Here is a 25,520-nt window from a genome sequence, read left to right on the forward strand (position 1 = left end):
GAACATGCCACCAGCAATACCATAGCAGTCAACTAGCAAAATCAGAGTTCTTGATAATGTTACACTCGGAAACTTGTCAACAGTTGTATGTCCACCATCTTCACATGCTAATGTAGTAATAGAAATAGGCATGTCCACCATCAACACCTGGTTGGCCTCATCCTTATCTTCAAGTGCATCAATAGATAATGACATAGCACCAACAAATGTCATAGTAAAAGGGCCAGAATCAGTCATCCAAGGAATAAGCAACATGTCAATAAATAAAGATACATCATCAAGTCATGAAAGTATTCCATGCATCGTCAATACTAAAAATTTTCCTCTAACTCCAATTGAAGAGGAACCAAATGATGACATAGCAGATATATACACCTATGTTGAGACAATCACTGATTCACATGACTATGAGTTTCTATCTCTCCATAGTAGAAGCATAGAACTTGTGGACAGATATTCTAATCACCTACCACCTGTAGATGATGACATTGTTTATGAAGATATAGGAATAGACCTAAATTCCTTCACAAACCAATTTGATAATCAATTCTTCATGATAGCAACGAGTCCAAATTTCAATGATGAAAGAGATCTATGACTTATGTACCCACATTTAATAAATTGGGGGCAAAAAGAGGAACCAAAGCTAGATAGGTTTGAGAATGACGAGGCTATAGCCGAGTTCTTGGGTGCTAGAGATGGATTTACATTTGCTGACCACAAGGCAGGATTCACCATAGATCTTGATAGAACAACATATTTTGGAGAGGCAAGTTCTTCCTCCAATCAAGATGACTTAGAAGAAGCAAAAAGTTTGACTAGAGGTAAACTTGATGATCTTCCAATAGATCAAGAGAAATTAGAACTTCTAATGGAAGAGACTGAAGAGATCAACATAGGAGATGTCGAGAATGTACACAACATTCATCTAGCACAATCTCCAAATCCTCTGCAAAAAGAAAAAAATATTCAATTTTTCAAGCAAAGGCCTATCAATTTTGCATGGTCCGGCTGGATCTTGAATTGGTTTTACACCATCTACCACTATTACCAGGGACAAATCCCTACACACAAAAGTTAAGAAAGATGCATCCACAAATAGCCTTATTAGTCAAAATTGAACTACATAAATTGTTACTTGTGGGTTTCATAAGACCCATAGACTATGCAGAGTGGATCTCCAATCTAGTCCCAATAACCAAGCACACTGGGGGCATCAAAATCTACACTGACTTTAGATATCTAAACAACTCTTTTCCAAAGGATGATTTTACACTTCCAAATATTTATATGATTGTAGATCTTACATCAGGAAATGAAATGCTTTCACTCATGGACAATTTCTCTTGTTATAATCAAATTAGGATTGCACCAGAAGACCAAGCAAAAACAAAATTCACATGTCCTTGGGGAACATACTGTTGGAACATCATGCCATTTGGTTTAAAGAATGCAAGTGCAACATATCAACAAGCTATGAAAACATTGTTCCATGACATGATACATGATATCGAGGAGGATTATGTTGATGATATCATAGACAAGTCACAAACCAAAGATCACCTGGAATTTTTAGCCAGAATCTTTGATAGATTAAAATAGTACAAAGTAAGGTTTAATCCTAAGAAGTGTGTATTTGATGTTATAGCTGGAAAGCTCTTGGGCTTAATTGTGTCAAACAAAGGCATTGAAGTAGATCTAGAAAAAGCCATCTTAAATGCCAGCACCAACAACACTCAAGCAATTAAAAAGTCTACAAGGGAGACTCCAATCTATAAGACGCTTCATAGCGCAATTGGAAGATAAGTGCCACCCTTTCCAACACCTTTTAAAGAAAGGTGTAACATTCAAGTGGTCAGAACAATGCCAAGAGGCATTTCAAGATTTGAAAGACTGTCTACTTACCACACCAATGTTAATCCCACCAACTCATGGAAAACAACTATTGTTATATATATCTACCACAAAATCCTCTTTGGGTGCTCCCTTAGCACAACATGATGATCAAGGGAAAGAAAGAGCAATCTACTACATCAGTAGAACCCTTGTAGGATATGAATTGAATTACACCCCTATTGAGCATGCATGCTTAGCAGTAATTTTTGCTTCCCAGAAGCTCAGACATTATATCATCAGTCATAAGATTAAGCTCATTACAAAGTTTGACCCACTCAAGTATCTACTAAGCAGAGCTGCTTTAACCGACAGGTTAGCTAAATGGGTAATGATCCTATGAGAGTTTAACATTGAATATGTTGATAGGAAATAAATTAAAGGGTAGATAATTGCAGTTCAATTAGCAGAGGCCCTAATGCAAGACCATCATCTAATGTTGATAGACTTCCCAAATGAGTCCGTCTTCACAATCACAACATCAAGTACTTGGAAACTATACTTTGATGGATCACATACCAATCATGTAATAGGAGAAGGAATCCTATTTATCACCCCTCAAGATGATTCTATTCCCAAGTCATTCAAAATAAGTTTCTCATGCACAAATAATATAGCTGAATATGAAGCACTAGTAATAGGACTTCATAGTGTCGTGCAATGGAAGATCAAATAACTATAAGTCTATGGGGATTCCCAACTTATCATCAGCTCCAAGTGAATGATGATTATGACACCAAGGATGATAAGCTCACACCCTACAAACAATTGGTAGAAGAACTCAAGCAACATTTCTCCAACATCTCTTTTGAGAAAATCCCCAGAGTACAAAATAGAGTCATTGACACAATGGCATCTATGGGATCTGTCCTTGATATGCTGAATAATGGAACTCAGTTTGAGATCGTAGTAGAGTAGTCAATGATACCTTCATATGAAATACCTGCTTCAAAATATGTTTGTTTCATAGCGGGACCTGAATCCCCCTATTATCAATAAGTCTACTCATATCTACATGATCAATATATACCTCTAGATCTTTCATCCAATTAGAGAAACACCCTCATACAACAGGCATGTAGATACACACTTATTCTATAGACACATTGTACAGAAGAAACTTCGAAGCTTAGATGTCTCAATTTTGAAGAAGCACAACAAGCACTAAAAGATGTCATGATGGAATCTATGGTGCCCATGTCAGTGGCCCATCTTTATCCAAGAAACTGTTGAGAATAGGATGCTACTGGCCAACAATGGAGAAGGATGCCTACAAATATATACAGAAATGTAGACAATGCCATATTCATAAATATCTAATTCACGCACTTGCAGAAGACCTTCATCCCATCACATCACCATGGTCGTTCTCACAATGGGGACTTGATTTAGTAGGGAAAATCAACCCTACCTCATCTAATGGACATAAGTTCATTATTTCTGCCACAAAATATTTCACAAGTGGGTCAAGGCAATCCCTATGATCTACACTACAAAAAAACAAATAGCAAAGTTCATTCTTAATTACATTACCTATAGATATGGAGTCCCAATTTGCATTGTGATAGATAATGGAAGACCATTCAAGAACCAAGAAGTAAGTGAACTTTGTGAGTAGTTTCACATCCAGTAGTGATTTGCAACTCCATATTGTCTGCAAAGAAATGGACAAGAAGAGGCAACAAATAAAACAATCTTGAAAATTCTGAAGAAAGTTGTCACTGAAATAGGGTGTCCATAAGAGTATCTCTAAAGAACAACATATCTGCGAAAGATTACAGAGTGTCTAGATTACAAGAGTTGGAATTATTAGATGAAAAGAAAAAAAACTGCTCTAAATCACCTACAAGGCTATAAAATTTGAATGAGAAGAAGCTACAACAAAAGAGTGAGACCACATTGTTTTGAAGTAGGAGATCTTGTCCTTAAACAAAATCAAAGAAACTTAGCAGAACGAGAATGACCAAGTAAGTTTGAACCTAAATGGTTGGGACTGTTCATCATCACTAGATTTGTTGGCAATGGCACCTATGTTTTATCCACCATGGAAGGAGAGTCACTCATCGATCCTATGAATAGTATGTACCTAAAAAGATTTTACATCTAAGGGACGGGTTCATTTTAAATTTAGTTTTGCATTTGCATATTTCCTTAATGCATTGCATCGCATATCAATCATTGCACAACATGTAGCTACATATTATTACTGCTTTTTCATGTAGCCACATATCATTGTTACTTGTTCATGTAGTTGCATCAATAAAACAAGGCAATTGTCCAAATTTATCATTTTTTTGTATTCAAGAGAAACAAGCGTCATCTCCGTTCTTAGATATTCAGACATGAAGTTTTTGAGACCCTGAAGTAATTCATTTTCAACATCACCCTGTGGTGATGCTTTATGTTTGGTTGGGTAGAGATTTCACTATTTGTGCCTTGTTAACCGAACATCTATCAATTTATATATCTTACACATTAAAAAAATCTCTAATTCATTCTAGACATCTAGTCGATCATATGACTAGTGAAAAATCTAATATTCTGCTTCAGTGTTGTTGTAATCATCATACCCAAGTAGGTTTCATTACTTATAAGTCAAGACAAGAAAATAAAAAGAAAAATTGCTATGCCAATATCCATCTCAAGGAAAAAGAGAAATGATATATAACTGAAATATCACGCATACAAGTGCGACAAAAAGCTTGACTATGGGAACAAGTGAATAACTCCATTAGGACTATGGATGCCTCCTGGCAATGGAGCAATATTTGAGAGATTACGGTGTAAATAACCTTTTTGAAGCCCATAAAGCTTGCTAGCAGTGACGCTCTATCCAGGATGCTTTTGAAGTTAGAATAATACACAAAGCTAGTCATATAGGATGCCAAGGATCTTTAGTGAAAACAAGAGCCAAAATTAACTCACTTGCACACACGTACATGGGCAAAAGAAGATCAAAGTTTTGAGAATCAATGGGGGAGTTTTCCGCATCTCCATTTGCAAATCCTACTCATTAAGTGTGTTAATTTGTATGTTCCAAGGGATCTTGAAGATCGAGTGACCACTTATCTATGAAATGTTTTGCACCCCCAATTCAATTGGTGTATTACAAAATGTTAATCAAACACAGTCATCCTTGTTCAACTAGGAACTGCATCTTCATCCTACATATTGCATTAACACAAGCTCATGCCTAAATATCATTGTCTCCATGCACATGTTGTAGACCATCATATCATAGGTCTGCATATTTGGGGTATAACTGAAAAAAACCTAAAAATCGTAAAAAGTTCTAAAAAAGAAACCTAAAAATCGTAAAAAGTCCTTAAAAAAACTAAAAATCATAAAAAGTCCTGACAAAAACCTAAAAAATCATAAAAAGTCATGAAAAAAATTCCTAAAAATCATAAACAGTCATGAAAAATTTCCTAAAAATCATAAAATGTCATGAAAAAATTAATAAAAATCAAATACAGTCCTGAAAAACTCCTAAAAATCGGAAAAAGAAAAATACCAAAAACATTTGGAAAAAGTCCTAAAAAACTTAAACATCAGAAAACAACAAAATCAAAACAAAAATATTTGAAATATGATCCTAAAAAAGCACAAAAACTCAAAAAATCAAAAATCAACCAAAAACATTCAAAAATGATCCACAAAATTCGAAGACATCAAAAAATCAATCAATCAAAAAAATTGCAATAAAATGTCTCGCAAGATACAAATACCCTAGCAGATATCCAACAAACACTTTGCATGAAGTTTAACAAAGGATATAACTATCTTATCAAAATCTGTAACCAAACAGATCAAACTGTCTTATCAATCATATCAATATCCATATCAATGTGATCATTATCTTGTCTTAAACAGAAGAGGATATGCTCGAAATCAAACAGATCAGTCTTAAATGGGATCCACAACTTTTTGAGATCAGACATTATCAACCATCACATCAAAAAAATCAAAGTGAAGGCACAATCAATATAGCTGTTGAGTTTTATCTAATTTGTTTTTTAATCTTTTATCAATTGGTGAAGATCATGTTTCTATGCTACTCAAGGATGTCCAAAAGTGACTAGAGGAGCTATGATGAGCATTATCCTTTTCTTTGTTTGTTGTTTGTAGTGTGAACCAATGAAGTTTTAGGTAAATGGTTTCATGGATATCTATGATAAGAGCGTTCAATATTTGAATGCCATACATACCTCGACTCCTAGCATCATTCCCAGAATGGAGGGTTCACTACTTGTCTGCTACATGTTTGTTCTTGCAATGAGATATCTTTACATCTTGGTTGTTTATACCTTAGGGTACGTAGCTTCATTGTTACATAATAAGGCTCAGTGATGAAAATGTTTTGCACTATGAATAAAGACACAAAGGATCATTAATCATCAATCACTTCAATTCATTTTCTCATTATGCTAATTGTATCAATCAAGATCATTCTTTTCCAGGGATTGACCTAATTTTTCTTTCTCATCATTTCATTATTTAACATCATCTCTCTCATTAATTTCTCCTCTCTTTTTCCATACTAACATTTCTTCTAAATTAATCGAGTAAAAAATAGTGAAGCAATATTCTGGCACATTTGAAACAAAAAGAATTGGTTGCATTCCTTTAGTTGCAATAATTACATTCATTTAGTTCATTCATTAGTTACATCATCATCTAGATTCATTTTAGTTGCATTATTACTTAAAATCATTTAGTTACATTATCATTGCATTAAATATCAAGCCATTTTAAGTGTGTTATCATTTAAAACACCTACATATAGCATCATTTATTCATTAAAGTCAGTGAGATAAACTTTAATTGCATTTTCATTTAATCACATCACATTGCATTCATTTTATAAATCATACATCATATAAACAACATTTCAGATCATCACATAGAACTGCATCATACATAATCATGGATCACATAGAATCACACACCAAATAGAAAACATAAAATCATATAGACTACATAATAGAAACATGCATCATCAATAAAACACATGCATATAAATTGCTACCAAAACTGCATATCATATATCTCAAAAATGATAATGTGTTAGAGTATACAACAAATGCCAAATGGCTCAAATGATATCAAATAAGTGTCAACCGATACTGCCCATATCACCAGGTGGATCCTACCTACTAGATCCTGCTCCAAGACAACCCGATGATGCCCTAAGCGGACCCATAACACCTCCACTTCTCTCCCTCCATGATGTAGATATGCTAGAGCTTGATCAACCCTTGTACTCATGGTAACTAGGAGCTCTCTTCCCCTCAAGAACTAGACCCTCATAAATTTGTCTATAATATAATGCCTCATGCGCAACATCAAAAAGCATATCAGATTGTGTGTGTACATTTGTACCAGGTGCAAAATGTTGATCATACACATCTCGAACCAACTGTTCTCATCAGCAAGCATCATCTCAGTCACTAATAGAATGATCCCTCTCTCTCTCTCTCCAATGCAGCATAATCCCTACAAAATAGCTCCCTCTCATCACTCTATCATTTCCTCAATCTTGCCACATCATCCTCTAAACTCGTAATTCGCACTTTCAAGACCTACGAATAAACATCATCATCATCCCCTCCATGTGCACCTGCATCTGTAGTAGGACCATCCTCTAGCTCAGGCATGTCACTGTCATGTGAGCTATCCTCCTCATCTCTCTTGCTATCATATGAACCATCATCCTTGCTACTAGATCTAGTGTCTCCACTGATGTCTACATCCTCATCCTCCTCCTCTATCTCCTCCTCTGCACCTGCTACAACAATGGCTGCAACCTGTCCACCTCCTCCATCCCGTCCTCTCTCCCTTCCTCCTCATGGCCTCTGGTGCCAAATTTGTTATGGTGAGATAGGAATGGTAGGATCTATCAAAGGAATAGGTCTACGTGGCAACCACCAACCATCATACTGAGGCATAGACCCTGGTTTTGTTGGCCCAACTCCCCAACCCACTACATAGGAAGAAGTTCATTAAACTCAACAATCACCTCCCAATCCCCAACCTCCTGACATATTTGAGAAAAATAGGTTGTCACATTAGGTATGCCCTATATCTCTCCAAGCTAACAAAGTACACGACCTGGAAGATGAATATCAATGATCCTAAACCAACCCACATTGCGACTAATCAAATACCTCTGCCATCTGCAATAAGGCAATTTCTATGCATCATCAGCTCAGTTGAAGCAACCAAAGTAAGGCCTCCATGTAAAGTACTACAAGATATCAAATTGATGCCTCAAATATAGGGTGTTTCCTACACCCCTATGCCTAACCTCTATTGTATATTTGTGCGCATATGGTTGCTCATGTTGAAGCTCAACATGGATAATCGGTCGAGAAATAGCTACATGCTCTCATATCCAAACCTGGAGTAATGTAACCCTGCATCTGAGAGATCCCTTTTTGAGATACACAATGTCATGCACCCGATGGTACAAAGTGGCAAGAAGACAAGTACCCCATGTGAACACCCATCTGTGCACAATCATGTCATGTATAAATTTTCCTCAACCAATTGGGAACCCATGTGTCCTCATAACAAGAATCAGTAGACTTGCTAATATACTACACAATACAAGAGTGAGGTCATCATAATCCATCACCTCCTAAGGTATCTTGTACTGACCTCTAATCTAGAGCTCCTCCTTTGTACACTCACGCAACTTGCACATGCCGGTTATACCCTCTGCGATCATAAATCATCCTCACACCATGAATGGGAATGTGCAAGATGCGTCATACATCCTCCAAAGTTATTGACGCCTCTCTAGTAGGTAAATGGAAAGAACATGCCTTTGAATGCCAACACTCAACTAATGTTGCGATCACAGCCATGTTGGACGTAACCTCGGGTAAGTTCAATACATGATACAAACCAACATGTCGAACTAAGGCAACATCCTCGGCAGTCAACTCGGATCAAAGATCGAGAAAATCAAGCCTCGTATGCTTGCATACTAGTACACTCCGATTCTCCTGCAAGTGTAAACATGAAAAAGTCAGACAGAGTATTCACATTACAAATTTCTATCATACATGTTGAAAAATCAACAATTCAACAAATGTGAATCATTTAAGTCAAATGTGAATCATTTATGACATATGCAAATCATTAATAGCAAATGCACAACATTAGAGACAATTTTGAATTATCAAGAACAAATGTGCATCAATAGGAGAAAATACACATTATTAAACACAAATGTGAATTAAAAATGCAATTGTGCATTACTAAGAACAAATGCGAATTGAACGATATACAATTGCGCATAACATAAATTTTGGATCTCTAAACAAAATTTGGAAAATCTAGCACAAACAGGCAAAAACGAGTAATTTTTTGGAATATGTACCATGCCTCCAATCCCGAGTGGTCTCTGGTATGATCAGACTCGATCAGATAAGTGAAATCATGCTAGGAAGCCAACCATGATGCTCACAAAGTTGCAGGAAAACTCAAAAATTTGAAGAAACTCCAAGAACTCAAATGAATGCAAATGAGCAAATGAAAGGGAAAAATCATTATTTATAGTTCAAAATTAGGGTTTTTACCACTCCAACAGTCATGGTCCCCTTGAACTTCAACTCACTTGTAGGCAAATCAAATGGAATTGAAATTGTGCGAAACTTGAAATGATTGCTTACTAGCACTGCATCAGAAAAATAATCTCAATTCCATAATTTTTCGACCACTTTTCCCGAGGGGGCATATTTACAACTAAAGCATCACCAAGGCATACTGAGGCATGAATTTTTTGTTTTCTTTGAAACAACGTCGTTTCAACATTGTATCAAAGAGGGGAAAATGTAGACACCTAAAAATGTCTTGTCAATCATGTACTAATTTATCATCTTATTAGTTAAATAATTCTTTAGTTATTTAATTAAGCTAATTTATTCTTTTGAAGTAAATCGATCATTAGTTTCAAACATTACTAATCATTCAATTTCTATCCTTTAATTAATTAATCATTTCACCCCCTTCTCAAATATTAATCAAATATTAATTATTTAATTAATTATGATTAAGTCCCCTAATTAAATAATCTTTTATTATTTAATTAATCCTATTTCTAATGATTAGATAATTTCATTTAAATTATTTAATTAATTAATTTATTCCTCCAATTCCCCAAATTCGAATTTCAACTCATTCCATCTAATTTTATTTCTCCCAAATTCACATTTCACCAAATCTGAATTTCAATGAATTTTAGTAAATCTCATGTGCATTTCATCATTCGAAAATCAAAATTCAAAATTCAAATCAAAATGAAATTGAAGTTCAATTCAATCTCCTACAACACATGTTGAAAATCTTAATTGGTTCATCAAATCAGTTAACTCTCCAATCTCCCCCTTTTCACTCCAAATCACCTTTTCTGACTAATCAATCAATTCAGTCTACTGATCAATCAAATGAGTTAAAAAATCAATATATCATGTTAACAGATCAATCAAAATCAATTGAACTATCAATCAGCACTTCAATTCCAAATCTAACCCCATCTCACCTGAAAATCTATAAAAGCAAGCCTCATTTCCCAATTTCAATCTAGAATCACTATCTTCAAAATAATTGTGTCAATAATATAAATGAATCCTAGTGCAACACCTAAGAGACACCTACCACACAATTTGGGGAAGAGCAATGGAAGCCACGATGCAGAATCAGGAGTTTGATTAAGCTTTATTCATTCAATTCTTGCATCTTTATTTAATTGTCATTTAGGAGTTTATTGTAATTGAATTTAGAGTTTGTGATTCTCTCTTTCATATCTGATTTTATTTTATGATTAATTTAACCCTAGAAACATTTTCCTTTTGAGGGAAATGCTAAATCTAATCTAAAAATGCTTGAATTTGATACCTTGATGAAGTTTTCTTTAATCCTCATGCAAAGGTTTGTGATGCAATGTATAATGTCTTCATAGAAGGTTGATCATGGATGCTTGAACATGAATGCTTGAACTTGACTTCACCTTATACTTCAATGCTTGATCAATACTTGGATGCTTGCTCACATAAACTTGAATTGATTTCACGAGAGTGCAATTAAGGGCTCACTTATGATTTCCTTTCTCATTTCTAGTTAGCAAGTGAGGGCGGTGGGATTTGTTTTATACCTAACCATGCACTAAATGTTTTAATTTTTGGAGTAGGCTAACACAGAGCCAATCTTCACACCCACATTAGGTGACCATTGTGAGGTCCTATTTTGGGTCCTGATCAGGAGGACCAGGGCACCTAGGACATCTTGGTCCTCAGCCAAGATCGGGGCACCTAGGGCATCTTGGTCCTATCAATCAGGACTGAAAATGGGATAGAAGCTATGTAAGGAGTTAAAATTACAAATTCCAAGATGGCATGAGTAGCTTTAAGGCAAACGTTGAGCATTGGAGGTTGAAATGCCAAGGTGAGAGCTAGGTGAGGAAGAAATTGTACAAGGATATAATTATGATGTAGTGTCCCTCCCTAATTTATCTTTTTATTTATGCATTGATAGAATTGCTTAGACTCTTAGATGACATTTTTATTGATACTATGGCTTTACTTATGTTTCAGATACTTATTGATGGTGCTAGACATTTCATATGGACATTTGATATATGATGACTTATGTGGATGTTGACATATCCTACACTATTATGATGGATGAATCTATACTTGATTATCTATATCCACTCATTATTCCTAGATGGATTATATCACTTATAATGACATGATGATATCGTGTTAGAACTAACCCCATTTCATGACTATATTGGATGTGTTGATACTATGATAGTTGTGATTGTGTTACAACCGTATTTGTGATAGAGACAATGTCATATCACTCATTACGAGCATGATATGATGTTGTGGTTCTCTTCACTTGTCTAATTATTTATGATATATGCAATGTATATGTTGTATCATTGATATTAGTGAATGTAGGATTGCAAGTACTAGACATCGACTCCACCTGGTCTCACAAGCTTGAGCATGTCTTATCCCAATGGCAAGTTGATTGGAGATGGCATGAGTTCCTTCTACACACTCTAGACTTAATTTGATACCCTAGTTAGTTAATGTCTTGGCATGAGTCATCTTGTTAGTATCTTGTGATATGTTGTTTGACCCTTTGGCGGATTTCCTTGTGGTATTATGATTATTTAATTAATTAATAATTGATTCATATAGTTTATTAATGTTAAAACTAATGTATAGTTTTGATATTTAATTATTATAGGGTGATTTATTGTTGAGGATTCATATTTATTTGATTAACATTTATTAAGCCTTGATTTATTGGCTTATATTTAATTGGTCCTGTTATATTATTATTTAATGGTTTAATATTTATTTGGATATTTATTATTTATTGTATAATTATTTATTGATCTTATGTTATTATTTGTGGCATTGTATTTAATTGGGCATTTATTTGTTTTTTATTACAGGAAAAGCAGGTTTTGAAGGGATCTTGAAACCCTTTACAAAAGATCCTTAAAAGATAATATCATTAAGCAACAAGAAAAGACAAACTGCCAAAAAATCAGCACAGTTATGGGCAAAAATCAGCAAAAAAGCCCAACAAAACCAGCCACATCCAACCATAATAGAAAAGAGACAGAAAACAAATTACTTAATGTTTTTAAGGGCATTAGCGAAATCTACACTAATCCCTTGCAAATCTTTAATATTATCCCTAAGCCTAGGGATATCCTTAGAAGAGGCCATCGTAGCTTTTTTCATGCTTGCCCTTGTTCTTTTTGCCACACCACCAGGAGCAGTTTCCATTGTTCCTGCCTTGATAGCATCTGCATCAATATCTAGATCCATGACAAGTTTGGGGGTGTTGGAACCATCAAGGAACTTGGTAATTTCCTCTAAATTCTTAGTCATAGAGGAGAGAATATCTGGAATCATTAGCAGAAAGTTTTTCATAGCTATTTTTCCTTCCTCCAGATTACCAATCTGAGCTTCTAGCTTCTCCACTTTTTCCTCCATTCCTTTATTCCACTGTTCCTGGTTTATTTTAGCTTTCTTCCCTTTCTCTTCCTATTTCCTATCATTTTTTTCCAGATTCTTTATTCCTTCATAAACCCACCTGTCAAAACCCATACGAGCCTTAGACTGGTTTTTGAGTTTATCCAGAATTATCCCCTCTCTAGCTTTATCCTGATCCCTACTTGAATTCTCCTTGTCCTTCTCCTTCTCAGTTTCCTTGTCCTTCTCCTCCTCAATTTCCATTTCCCTTTCCTCATTAATCTTGTCCTGCTCCTCCATAGGCTGGCTGTTAACAATTCCTATGCTCACATTGTGGGTCAGACTATTTTGATCAGAGACTTCCTCAGCTCCTCCTTCCTCTTCCCCCACTTCCTCTTCCTTCTAACTCTCTCCTCTCCTTCAAACTCATCAGTCTCCATCTCACTTCCATCTTTTCCAATATCCTCTGAACCCTTGTCCTTTGGAATTTTCTCCATAGTAGCTTTTTTACCTTTTTTGTTCTGTGTCCCCTCATCCTTGCTAGGCCCGCCTTCCTCCATCTTCCTCTTTCCTTTCCCCGGTGATACCGACAATCTCTTGTTTTCCTGGATAGCCAGAATATTGCAATGCTCATAAATGAGCAAAATAAGGCCGCAATGAAGTACAAGCGAAGAAGGATTCTTGTTGTGCTTATTCAGAGACCTTGATAGAGACCTAAAGAGGTAATATGGCAGAGAAATCCTCTTCTCATGTCTAAAATAATTTAAAAGCACAAAATGGTATGTGTGGAACCTAGTAAAATGACCCTCCACAGTAATATATTCCATTATAGCATTAAGCACACAACCCCAGATTTTCTTAATATTGGAAGCATTATAATACCCCCCGTAGCTTTTCCTATTTTCACTCTCTCCTTCTCTTTACGCGAAAAAAGCTTAGCTGTGTTATTAGACACTTTCAATTCTCTAAAAAAGTTAGGACCAGAGTGGGGCATACCTATAACCGTCGCAATGAGATCTGCATCTAGCTTAAACCTAACACCATGAATTTTGAAGGAGTCGTTTATCCAGTTCTCAGTGACTTTGGTTACCGCTAGGTTAACTCTGCCTTTATCATAGTCAACCAGCTTTTCCATAAAATTTGTCATGAATCCTTTCTCTAGCTTTGCCCAAACCTTAGGCATCTCCTTCCAAGTAGAAATATTATCAGGTTCCTCTCTTCTTAGATCTCCCTCCATTTTAGATTTTGATTTACAATTTCTCTTCTTCTGCAACTTCAGAGCTTTCTTCCCAATGACACTTGAATTTTTGAAAATGCAAACCCACAAAGTGTGAGGAAAATTAATATTCTTGATTAGGACTCTGCCCTTCTGACGTGTCATCATTACCTTTCTAAATATTTGAATATTACTCATTACAACATTCATGATTAATCGTGTGATCCCTCTTTCCCCATGAATCTATCCTTTCTGATAAGTTCTTTAATATTAAAATCCATATTAACTTCCCCATTCCATATACATCGAGCTTCAGAATTTACAACAAAGCTTGCTAACCAATTTGCAACCCCATTTTTTTCTCTAAAGGCATGTTCTATAATAATATATTTAAAACTAGCAATTATTTCTCTAGCTTTAAAAATAATATTTTCTATAGTCCATGAAGGCTCAATTTTTCCCTTGAGGCATTTAATTATGTTGTGAGTCTCCTTCCAACCATAGATTATCACGATTAAGATCTTTTGTAATAATCAAAGTGTTCAAAGTCGCTAATGCTTCACCATAATGACTTGTTTGATTACCCAAGGGGCCAACAACTACCACAAGGCAACTTCCAGCAAAATTCCTGACAATGCCCCCATAACTAGCTTTCCTCGGGTTCCCCTTAGATGCCCCATCAAAATTGGCCTTAATCCATCCATGAGAAGGAAAGCACCAAACAAGACCATCCCTACCCTTATCCACATTGATTCTCTTAATGTATAAATTCCATCTTTCAATAAAATCTTCTTTAGCAGCCAAATCATGATCAGTTCCATTTAGACATTCAAAAATCCCTATATAGATTTTATCCACCACCACTTCAGGTTTAGTACTTTTATCCCTAAAAATCCTATTGTTACGCTCCTTCCAGATGTTTCATATTACATTAGGGAGAGTAAGTTTCCAAATCTCAACATTCTTAGAATTAGAAGAAGGAAAATACCATTGCTGCCAGAACTCTTCCAAAGAATTCGGGAAAACCCAGCTCAACTTCCACCTACTAAAAATTATATTCCATATTTCCTGACTAAAAATACACTGGCAAAGGATATGACAAGAAGACTCCTCCTTCCTGCAACAAAGAGAACACCTATTAGGAAAAAAAATCCACACTTATGGAGATTATCAAGGGTTAACACCTTATTTTGAATAAAAATCCAAAAGAAGATATTAATTTTGGGCGTCAACTTCTTTATCCACACTTTAGCCCACAAAGGGATCTCATCTGGAACTTTGTTGTGGATAGACACTGCTGAAGACATAGAATAATTTCCATCAGAAGTTTCCCTCTAAATCAAACAATCCTCAACTTTGTCCCTAAATTTTTTAGAAGAAAGCAAAATCTCTAGAAATTTTAATCCCGGACAAAGCTGGCTGAACTCAATCCACTTCCCATTTCTCCAGTAATCTCTAACAAATACTCCATACCTACTTTTGAACCAGTCTTTCCATTCCTTAAGGATATGAATTTCCTCTAGCAGTTTACCCATAAGCCATCTGTCCTCTCAAAATCTAATAATTCTCCCATTCCCCAATTTCCACATTCTTCCAACTGCTGCCCAATCTTTAGCCATTTGAATTGCATTCCAAATTGCAGATCCTTCAACAAAATTTTTTTTTTTCATAAATTCTTCCTCAGATGGTTGCATGTATAGGTATTTCTTTTTCCAAATTAAATTCCATTCTCTTTCCTCCCCTTTCATTCTCCAAATTTGTTTAGCTAACAAGGCATTATTCATAGTTAAGATATTCCTTAGTCCCAGACCCCCATGTGCCTTAGGAGTACAAATATTATTCCAAGCAATAAGGGGGATTCTATTTTTATCTTCCACTCCCGACCATAAGAATTTTTTTTGAATTCTTTCAATTGTCTCAACAAACTTTCTAGCGATTTTAAACAGACTGAGGGCATAGATAGGCAAATTTTAGAGGGTATGTCTAAGCAACGTCACCTTTCACGCTTGGCTAAGGATGGCTCCTTTCCACCCTGCCAACTTGGTATTGAATCTATCAACCAGCTTCATCCAGAAATTCTCCAAAGGCTTCAGGCATAGAGGGAGACCCAAATAGGTTGAAAGAAACTTAGCAATTTTTCTTCCAAGGATTCTTTCTATCCTTCTTTGTCTATCCTTAGGGGTATTGATAAAGAACAAAGAACTCTTATCCCAATTTATTTTTTGACCAGAAGTAGTTTCATAAGAATCCATAACACTCTTCATGTTTTTGGCTTCCCTAATGGTAGCTTCTCCCATTGTGATCAAATCATCAACAAATTGTTCATGAGTACAAGTTATGTTGAAAGATGAAGGTTTAAGGCCTTTGAGTTTTCCTTCTTCCACATTTCTCATAATAAATCTACCCAAACTTTCAACCAAGATAGTAAACAAGATAGGAGAGATGAGATTCCCCTGTCTTAGGCCTCTAGCACTTTTAAAGAAACTAGAAGGGGGTCCATTAATAATAACTACAGAGGTAGAAGTTCCAGTCAACTGAGAACAAAGCTGAATCACCTTTTCCCCAAACCCAAAAGCTTTCATAATTCTAAAATGGAATTGCTAGTTCACTCTATCATATGACTTAGACATATCCAGCTTAAGCAAAAAGACCTATTTTTTAGCAACAGTTAAAGAATGAATGTTCTCATGAACAAAAATAATAGAATCTAGAATCTGTCTTCTAGGGACAAAACCATTTTGCTGAGTTGAATTAATGCGGGGAAGAATATCCAGCATTCTAGAAGTAAGAACCTTAGATATAATCTTGTAAATAGAATTGCAAAGGCTGATAGGTCTGAACTTATTAAGAGAATCAACTCCAAAGATCTTAGGAATGAGAACAATAAAGGTAGCATTGAGTTCTTTTAGAAGCCTCCTTAAACCAAAGAATTCTTTAACTCCATTACAGATATCATTCTCCACAATATGCCAAAAGTTCTGGAAAAAGAACATAGGGAATCCATCCAGCCCAGGAGACTTATCTCCATGAAAAGAAAATACATCCTTTTTGATTTCTTGATTTGAAGGGATCCATGATAGATTTTTGTTGTCAACTTCATTTAAAATAGGAGGGATAGCTTGAGCAAGAAGGTCTTGATTTTTGATTTCCAGCACATCCACCCCTCCCAATAGATCGCTAAAAAAATTCATAGCTTCCTTTCTTATATCATTTTCATCCGATTAAATCCCTTTGTTGCAGGATAATCTGGAAATCCTGTTGGCCACCCTATGCTTCAGAGCAGTCAAGTGAAAAAACTGGGTGTTTTTGTCACCTTCCTTCAAATACAATGCTCTTGATCTTTGTCTCCAAAAGGTTTCTTCATTAGAGATAATTTCATGGTATTTTGACAGCAACCCATTTTCAACATTTCTGAAATCCTCATAAATCCCTTCCTCTTGGATTTTCTCTTGAACATCTTTTATATGAGTCTTAGTTTGAGCTTTACTTTTAAAGATATCTCCAAAAGTCTCTTTGTTCCAGATCTTGACTTTAGCTTTTATAATGTTAAGCTTTTTAGACACTCTAAATAAGGTTGTTTCATCAATCTTTGAATTCCACCATTCAACAACACAGACTTCCAACGACGGGTGGGATAACCATGCTTTTTGAAATCTAAAAGGAAAATTTTGCTTAGCAGAAGTTGAATTGGCAGTGAAAGAAATAGGATAATGATCAGAGCCAATCTTAATGATAGACACCAAAGAACAATTATACTTAGAAATCCAATTAGGAGAAATAAGGGATCTATCCAACCTTACTTGAATAAGATGAGAACCAGTTCTTCGATTGGTCAAAGTGTAATTTATCCCTTGGAGGTCCACATCCATCAAAGCTTGATCATTAATAAAATCCATAAGGTCTTGTGTACCCTCCAGTTGCAAAGGAAGGCCTCCCATCTCTTCATCCTCTTTTAAGGAGTATTGAAATCTCCCATGATCATCCAACATTTGTCAGCAAAACTTAATCTATCTTCAGCCAAGATCCTTTAGAATTTAGTTCTCCCAGCTTTAGAATTAGGTGCATAGACATTAGTGATAACCCATTCAAAGTTATCCTTAATATGCTCAAGCAAGACTGAGGTCATATTGACCCTTGAAGCAATTTCCTTACCTATAATAGTATTCTGATTCCAAAAGATAGTTGTACCTCCTGAGGCACCCTTCGAACTGGTTCCTATTATCCCATTACTTTTAAATATTCTAATCCTTTCCACTTTATCCTTACACATCTTAGTTTACTGAATTAGTACTACATCCGGTTTATTATCTCTAACAATATTACGCAACACATCTTTCTTATGGGGGGCATTCAACCCTTGAATATTCTATGAGATTATCTTCATACTTTAACCGGGGATAAGGCTGACTCAATGGAGCTCTGTGTTCCATCGGCATGGTTCTTCCAGCTTTCCTATTCACTTTGATTTTTTAAGGAAGGTCTCCACTACTTTTTTCTCTGACTTCCAACATCTGCCCCTTTCTTATTCTTGCTTCTAGTTGAGATTGTTGGCATTTTTGATGTTTATGTTGTGATTGTCATTGATGGACACACACTTGCATTGAGATCCTCTTTATATGTATGAGTTAGAGCACAACTGGTATTTGCTCCAACCGGTATGTTGTATTATAGCCTTTAGACTATTGGTGTTTTGCAGAATGTGTTTCCCGGTCTGAAGCGACATGTTGACCCCAAGCGGTACAAAGGATCAAAGCGGCAAAACACATTTTTACCAGTCTTCATTTTTGTCAAGCCGACAACTAGTATTTTGCTTGAACCGACATTTTGTATGAACTGGTAATACTCTGTGATGAGTTACCATCCACTGATTGTTTGATGATGCCGACACATTAACAGTGATTTTTGTGTCATGTTACCAAGTATGTCCAGGTTCATTGAACCTAGGAAATTGTAATGTAATCGTATTGGACCAACATGAAATCAGATTTCTTTATAAGGACATCATGTCTAGGGTTTTAGGTTGTTGATGTGGATATAGCAAAAGTTTATGTTGTTGCTAGGGTTTAAGGTGATTGAGGAGTTGGAGATAATATGAATGTGTAGAAGATTGAAGTAATGCTAGAGTGCATTAAGATCGAGCTATCAAGGATCTAACCAAGCAATTTGTGCTATTTGCTAGATCAAACACTTGTTGATTACTCACATCTTTGACAAGTCTGTAGCCCTTAACCGGGTAGGCCCAAAAGCCTTTTGTAAATCCTCTAACAAGGTGGTTCACATCTGTGGATCTAAAATCCTCTAGCAAGGTAGTTTGTAATTGGACTTATCTCCTAACAAAGATTGAGATTCCTAACAGGATCTATTCTGGTAAAGAACATTGTAAGACCTTAACTGGTATGACCTTAACCGGTCTAGTTCCTGTTCTGTAGATAGTTACTTGTGAGTTCCATCTCACCATGGTTTTTCCCATTTGGGTTTCCATGTCAAAATATCTTGTGTTATGGTGTTTGTGCTTCTGTGGGTGAATGCATTATTAGCTATTTGGTTTGCATCTTTGTTAACCGGTTTGTCTGTTAAACTGTTCTACCAGTTTATTGCTAATGTTGCAAAGTGTTTAAATGCAAAGATTTTTGGCATACTAATTCACCCCCCTCTTAGTATTTATCAATTGGTATCAGAGCCAACCTTTCTATAAGTTTAACCACTTGGAAAGAGATATGGGGGAATACACATTGAGGGAACTTACCCACTGGCTCACTTAGTCTGAGCAAGGCTATGATGATCTTATGGTCAAATACAAGGCACCTCAAGCAAAATGAAGAGAACATGTAGAAAAGTTGATGGAGCTATTTGAAAATAGTTCTTCAGATGAAGCAGACATAGAAGCCCTAATTGCTGAAGTAAATAAGTTGAATAAATCAAACTCCAACTTGAGAAAGGAGTTGGAAGGACTGACTAGCTAGATGTGTCAAGAGCTTGAGAATTGAAGAAAAGATGAAGACCTAGTGAAAGAAAGAGATCGTGAGATCTCCAAGCTGAAACAAGAGATGAGTGCCCTAAATGCTCAACTCCATGCAAGCAAGGTGGAAAAGAAGACATGCAAGGAGAACTGAACACTGCCATCTCTGAGAATAAAAACCCGTTGGTAACAAATGCTGCTATTTCCAAAGAACTCTCTGAGTCAAAGGAAATACTTTCTAAGTTCAACAAGAGCACTGTCAAGCTAGAGCAAAAGCTTGAATCTGCCAAACTGGTCAAGAATACCAATGGACTTGGTTATTTTGGTCATGAGGAAGGTGAGACCTCTGGTACAAATGTTGGAACATCAAAGAAACAACCAGCATCAAAGGATAAAGGTAAGCCAAAGTTTAAACTTGTTTGTTTCAACTATCTTAAAGAAGGACATACTGCAAATGTGTGTAGGAGTAAGGCTTACAACAATTTTCCTTATCTCCTAAATGATAAGCCTAGATCCTATAGATTTGATGGTAACTGTTATGCATGCAACAAGTATGGGCATAGAGCATCTGAATGCAGGTCTGTTATGAATAACACTAGAAGATATCCTCAGAGGACCCAAGGAGCTGGTCCTGAACCTTTTGTGAACTAGAACCACAACTGATTTAATGCCTTCAATCATCAGCCAAGAAGCGGTGGTTATCAAGCGGCAACCGGATGGAGAGAAAATTGTATTATCTTTCATGGTCATGGTCACATTGCTGCAACATGCAGAAGGAAGAATGGAAACATGAACAATGGACCTTGGAGAGCACTTGGATTGGTCTGCTATCACTGCAACAAACCAGGTCACATTGCCAGATTCTGTAGATCAAGAAAGGACATATCTGATGATATACCGGTCCCTCCAGAAGGAGACATTGATGTTGACACTGTTCAAGTGGATATGAACAAAACCTGGAAGAAGAAACCAGTGGTGTTACAAGAGGAACCAGTTTCTGCACCTACTGTGGAAATCATGGAACCGGCAAACTAAGCTTCAGAAAAGCCTAGAGGGAGCAAATGGCTAAATGTTTCGAACCCCCAGTTTACACTGGTAAAAGACCTTAACCAATACGTGATACCCATCATTTGGCAGAAGACCGGAAATGGTAAAAAGGAAAATTAGGGTTTACACCCTAATGGAGGAGCATTAATGATGGTAGGTGAGGAATATGTTTAAAAGCATTTTTCAAATCATTTCTCACTATCAGTTTTCAAGCAAAGAAAAAGTCTTTCAAAGAGCAGAGCGATGAAAAGGCGATTTGAGCAGAGATTTTGAGAAATTGAAAAACTGCGAAGGAGATTCAAATTCCAACTGGAAACGGTCAAGTGGAGAACACAAAGCGATGATTCAGCAACTGATGGAGTGTGAAGTGAAGGAGAATTGGCAAGCCCTAATTTCACGTGTTTCAAAAGGTATTTCTTGAGTTCTTAAGATTTCTATCATGGCTTCCACATCTCATACCAGTTCTAGTGCATCTGTCGAGTCTGCAAGTTTTATTCAACAGAAGTCCATGTATAATGTCCTATCATAAGTTCCAGCTGGTGTGATAGTAGAAGAGGGAATTTCTAACTACATAGATTGCAAGATAGAAAACCTAGGGTCTCTAGCTATCCACACCTAGTTAGGTTTATTATGTGGAAAAGATAAGAAGATCAAACTAGAGTTTAATATCTTGGAGAAGAAAAAGCTCCACAATGTTGTTTACTTCCTGGAAGATTTCATAGAGGATTGTATAAGGATCATTCTGAGCAGAGTCCATGGTGATAAGATGTACCTGGAGAGAACACATGACATCACACCGTAGGCAATTCATGCAGTTATTGGATTCTACAACATAGGGGAAGTGCCAACCCTAAGAACGGTAAGCAAAACTGAAATGTCCAAGCTCACCGATTCAGTGAGCGACTCACATGGCACGACAGTAAATTATATTAAGGATGATATGGTGAAGTATGCATGTATGGTGATTGGATACCGAACATTCTCATCCAGCAGAATTAACTCTGTATCTATTGTAGCTGTAAATGCCGCTTACCGGATGATAAAGGAGGATGCATCATTTGATCTGTGCACCAACCGGTGACCAAGCAAATCAAGGAAAGCATTGAAGTAATTAGAATCGGCTACCTTGATATTTTGAACAAGTATTTTGATGAGTTCAGAAGGAAGATGAGCCAAATAATAAGGATATCAGGTGACATCATCAAGAAATATGAAGACGATATCTGCTTCACCATCCAAGTAGACAAATGCATAATGGAGGTTGTTGAGCCTAGACAGGAAGAAGTGGAGCCAATGGGCTATGAGGTGATGTATGATATGCTGGGAGGGTATGCCTCTACCCTTATTGCCTCACTGCTTGATCCTAAGGCGAAGAGAATCGGCACCTACCTAGAGAGGATAGCATTGGTTGAGGAACCACCAACAATGAAAGAAAAGGAACCGGCAGTTGAGGAACCACCAACAATGAAAGAAAAGGAACTGGCATTGAAGAAGGCAAAGGCAGTGCCTGAAGCATCCGCATCAGTTACTACTACAACTCCAAAAGTGACCAAGCGGTCACCAGCCAAGAAGAAATCAGAAGTTGCACCAGCTAAAGTGTTCGAGAGAAAGAGGAAGACAAGGAATACCTCTCCAGACTCAGAAGAAACCGTGTCTGAGGAAAAACCAAAGAAAACACGTCAAGCAAAGAGGAAGACAAAGAATGAACCGGCATCATCTACACCAATAAATATAGATATATCTTCCTATAAACCTTTGACACATTGTCAAAGAACAATAAAGAATATTAGGAGAAAAGTGCTAAATGACTTGAGTGTTTTGATGACTTAAATGAGGATGAAAAGGAAGCGGTTGAAAAGGAAATAATTTAGTATTTATGTATTAATGACCGGTCACGCTCAGAGATTAAATCTTAGACACCAAATTCTCTATATATGTCATTAGATAATAGATGGCGCATTGCCATAGAGAAAGAACTATAAATTAGGGAGAAGGTTTTTGCATAGTACTTTCCCGACCTGTCAAATTCTGAATTGTTTGATGTTATTGACTAAAATAAAGGACTCTTCTTCACTAGAAAAATAAGACTCTGGCTGTTAGAAGGTAGAGTTGATGATGTCAAAAAAGACACTCATTTATATATGAGAATTGCTGTCCAGACTCATAAAGCGCGTCTGGCCAACCGACAAGCTGAAGAAGAACCAGTTATATCCAAACCGGGTGAATTATTTGATGATGAAGGAAATCTAGTTCTAGAACCAATCGACACCATTGATGTCGATGCTCTGGATGTTGAGGATGATACTCAGGAAACACCATCTGAGGCAACATGACAGAAGCAATAGGCTAAAAAGGCTGATAAGCAAGTCGAGGATAGACAGGAAGTGGCAAAGGAAGAGGTAGAGTAGAGGAAAAAGGATGAAGAAGAGAAGCGGAAGAAGGATGAAGAAGAGAAGAAGAAGAAAGATGAAGAGGAGAAGAAGAAGAAGAAAAATGAAGAGGAGAAGAAGAAAAAGGATGAAGAAAGAAAAAGAAGCAAGAAGATGAAAAGAAAAAGAAAGAAGAGGAAGATAAAGAATAGGAGAAAAAGAAGGAAGTAGAGAGGAAGAAGAAGGAAGAAGAAGATAAGGAACAGGAGAAAAAGAAGGAAGCAGAGAGGAAGAAGAAGGAAGAAGAAGATAAGGAACAGGAGAAGAAGAAGGAAGCAGAAAAGAAAAAGGTTGAGGAGGACAAGGAAGTAGAGAAGAGGAGAGAAGTGGAGAAGAAGAAAGCGGAAGAGGACAAGGCAGGAGAAGTGGAGAAGAGCACCCAGATGGAGACTCCAAAGGCAACTAGGAGTCAAGCCAAACCGGCTGATCTCACCAGTCCTATAGATCTCCAGTCTACAAGTGAAATGGAGTTAATGCAGAGCATCAAGGTAGCTCAAGAGCACCTTGAAATCAGTCGATGGAAGAAGGAGCAGGATGTAATTCAAGTAGATGTGGATACGCATACCTGTTTGATACCCGGTACAAATCTTCCAAACACCGATTCATCACTAGCTAAACTCAAGCTCCTATGCATAGTAGTTGATGATTAGGTGTAGAGCCTTGAAGAGGCAGCAGAGGCTAATATCAAGAAGGAGCATCAAAAGCTCTTAATATAGCTCTGGTGAAGAAGTTGAATGAGATCCAGACTGAACTGAAGATAGAACAAAAGGATATAAGGGACGCTCTAGATGAGGGGAATCTACTACTCAGCAAAATCTGCCAACCCCATCTGTTTTATGATGATGTGCTAGCTCAAAAGCAAAAACTTGAAAAGGACTTGCAGTCCTACTTGAGCACATTCAAGCCACCTTATGATTCCTTCACAACTTATGGGCAAACCGTTCACCAGTTTCACATCTAGTTAGCAAAAATGGAGCAAGAGATCAACACTTGGTCTAGAGATTTGCAGGAGCTACAACTGATTCTACTCCCATGATTGCAAATTCTTTAGAAGTGCTATCTGAACCTGGATGCCTTGACAGTTTCACAGGAGATGAGCACAATTGATGCCATGGAAGAACAGGTCTCCCAGATGCAAATAGAGCTAGAAGTAGCCACCTCCCTACTTGAGTCCTGGTCTTTGTCGATGAAACAATTTTTGCAGGACTTTAAATCTATTTTTGACAAGTATCATTCCTTGTTGTCATAAACTTTTATTATTTTTACTATCAAATGAAAACAGGGTTGTTCAGCTATACTTTGTCATTGTTGGCAAAGGGGGAGAAGAATTCTATTTGGAGAAGTATCTGGTAATCAAAATTTTGATTATATGCTCTGAATATCTCAATGTTTATGTTGTATATGCAAAAGTGCTATACATTGTATTGTTAAAGGGATAGTGTATATGCTTAGGGGGAGCAATTTTGCTAATGGCATGATTTTGTTGTAAAACACTTAGATGTCAAAATTTTATTTTCCTAAGTGTTGTCATCAATGCCAAAGGGGGAGATTGTTGGCATTTTTGATGTTTATGTTGTGATTGTCATTGATGGACACACACTTGCATTGAGATCCTCTTTATATGTATGAGTTAGAGCACAACCGGTATTTGTTCCAACTAGTATGTTGTATTATAGTCTTTAGACTATTAGTCTTTTGTAGAATGTGTTTCCCGGTCTAAAGCGGCATGTCAACCCCAAGCGGTACAAAAGATCAAAGCGACAAAACACATTTTTACCAGTCTTCATTTTTTTCAAGCCGGCAACTGGTATTTTGCTTAAACTGGCATTTTGTATGAACCGGTAATACTCTGTGATGAGTTACCAACCAACATTTTGTGATGAGTTACCATCCACCGATTGTTTGATGGTGCCACCACATTAACGGTGCTTTTTGTGTCATGTTACCAAGTATGTCCAGGTTCATTGAAC

Source organism: Cryptomeria japonica, chromosome 3 (assembly GCF_030272615.1).
Source record: "Cryptomeria japonica chromosome 3, Sugi_1.0, whole genome shotgun sequence".
Lineage (NCBI taxonomy): Eukaryota > Viridiplantae > Streptophyta > Pinopsida > Cupressales > Cupressaceae > Cryptomeria > Cryptomeria japonica.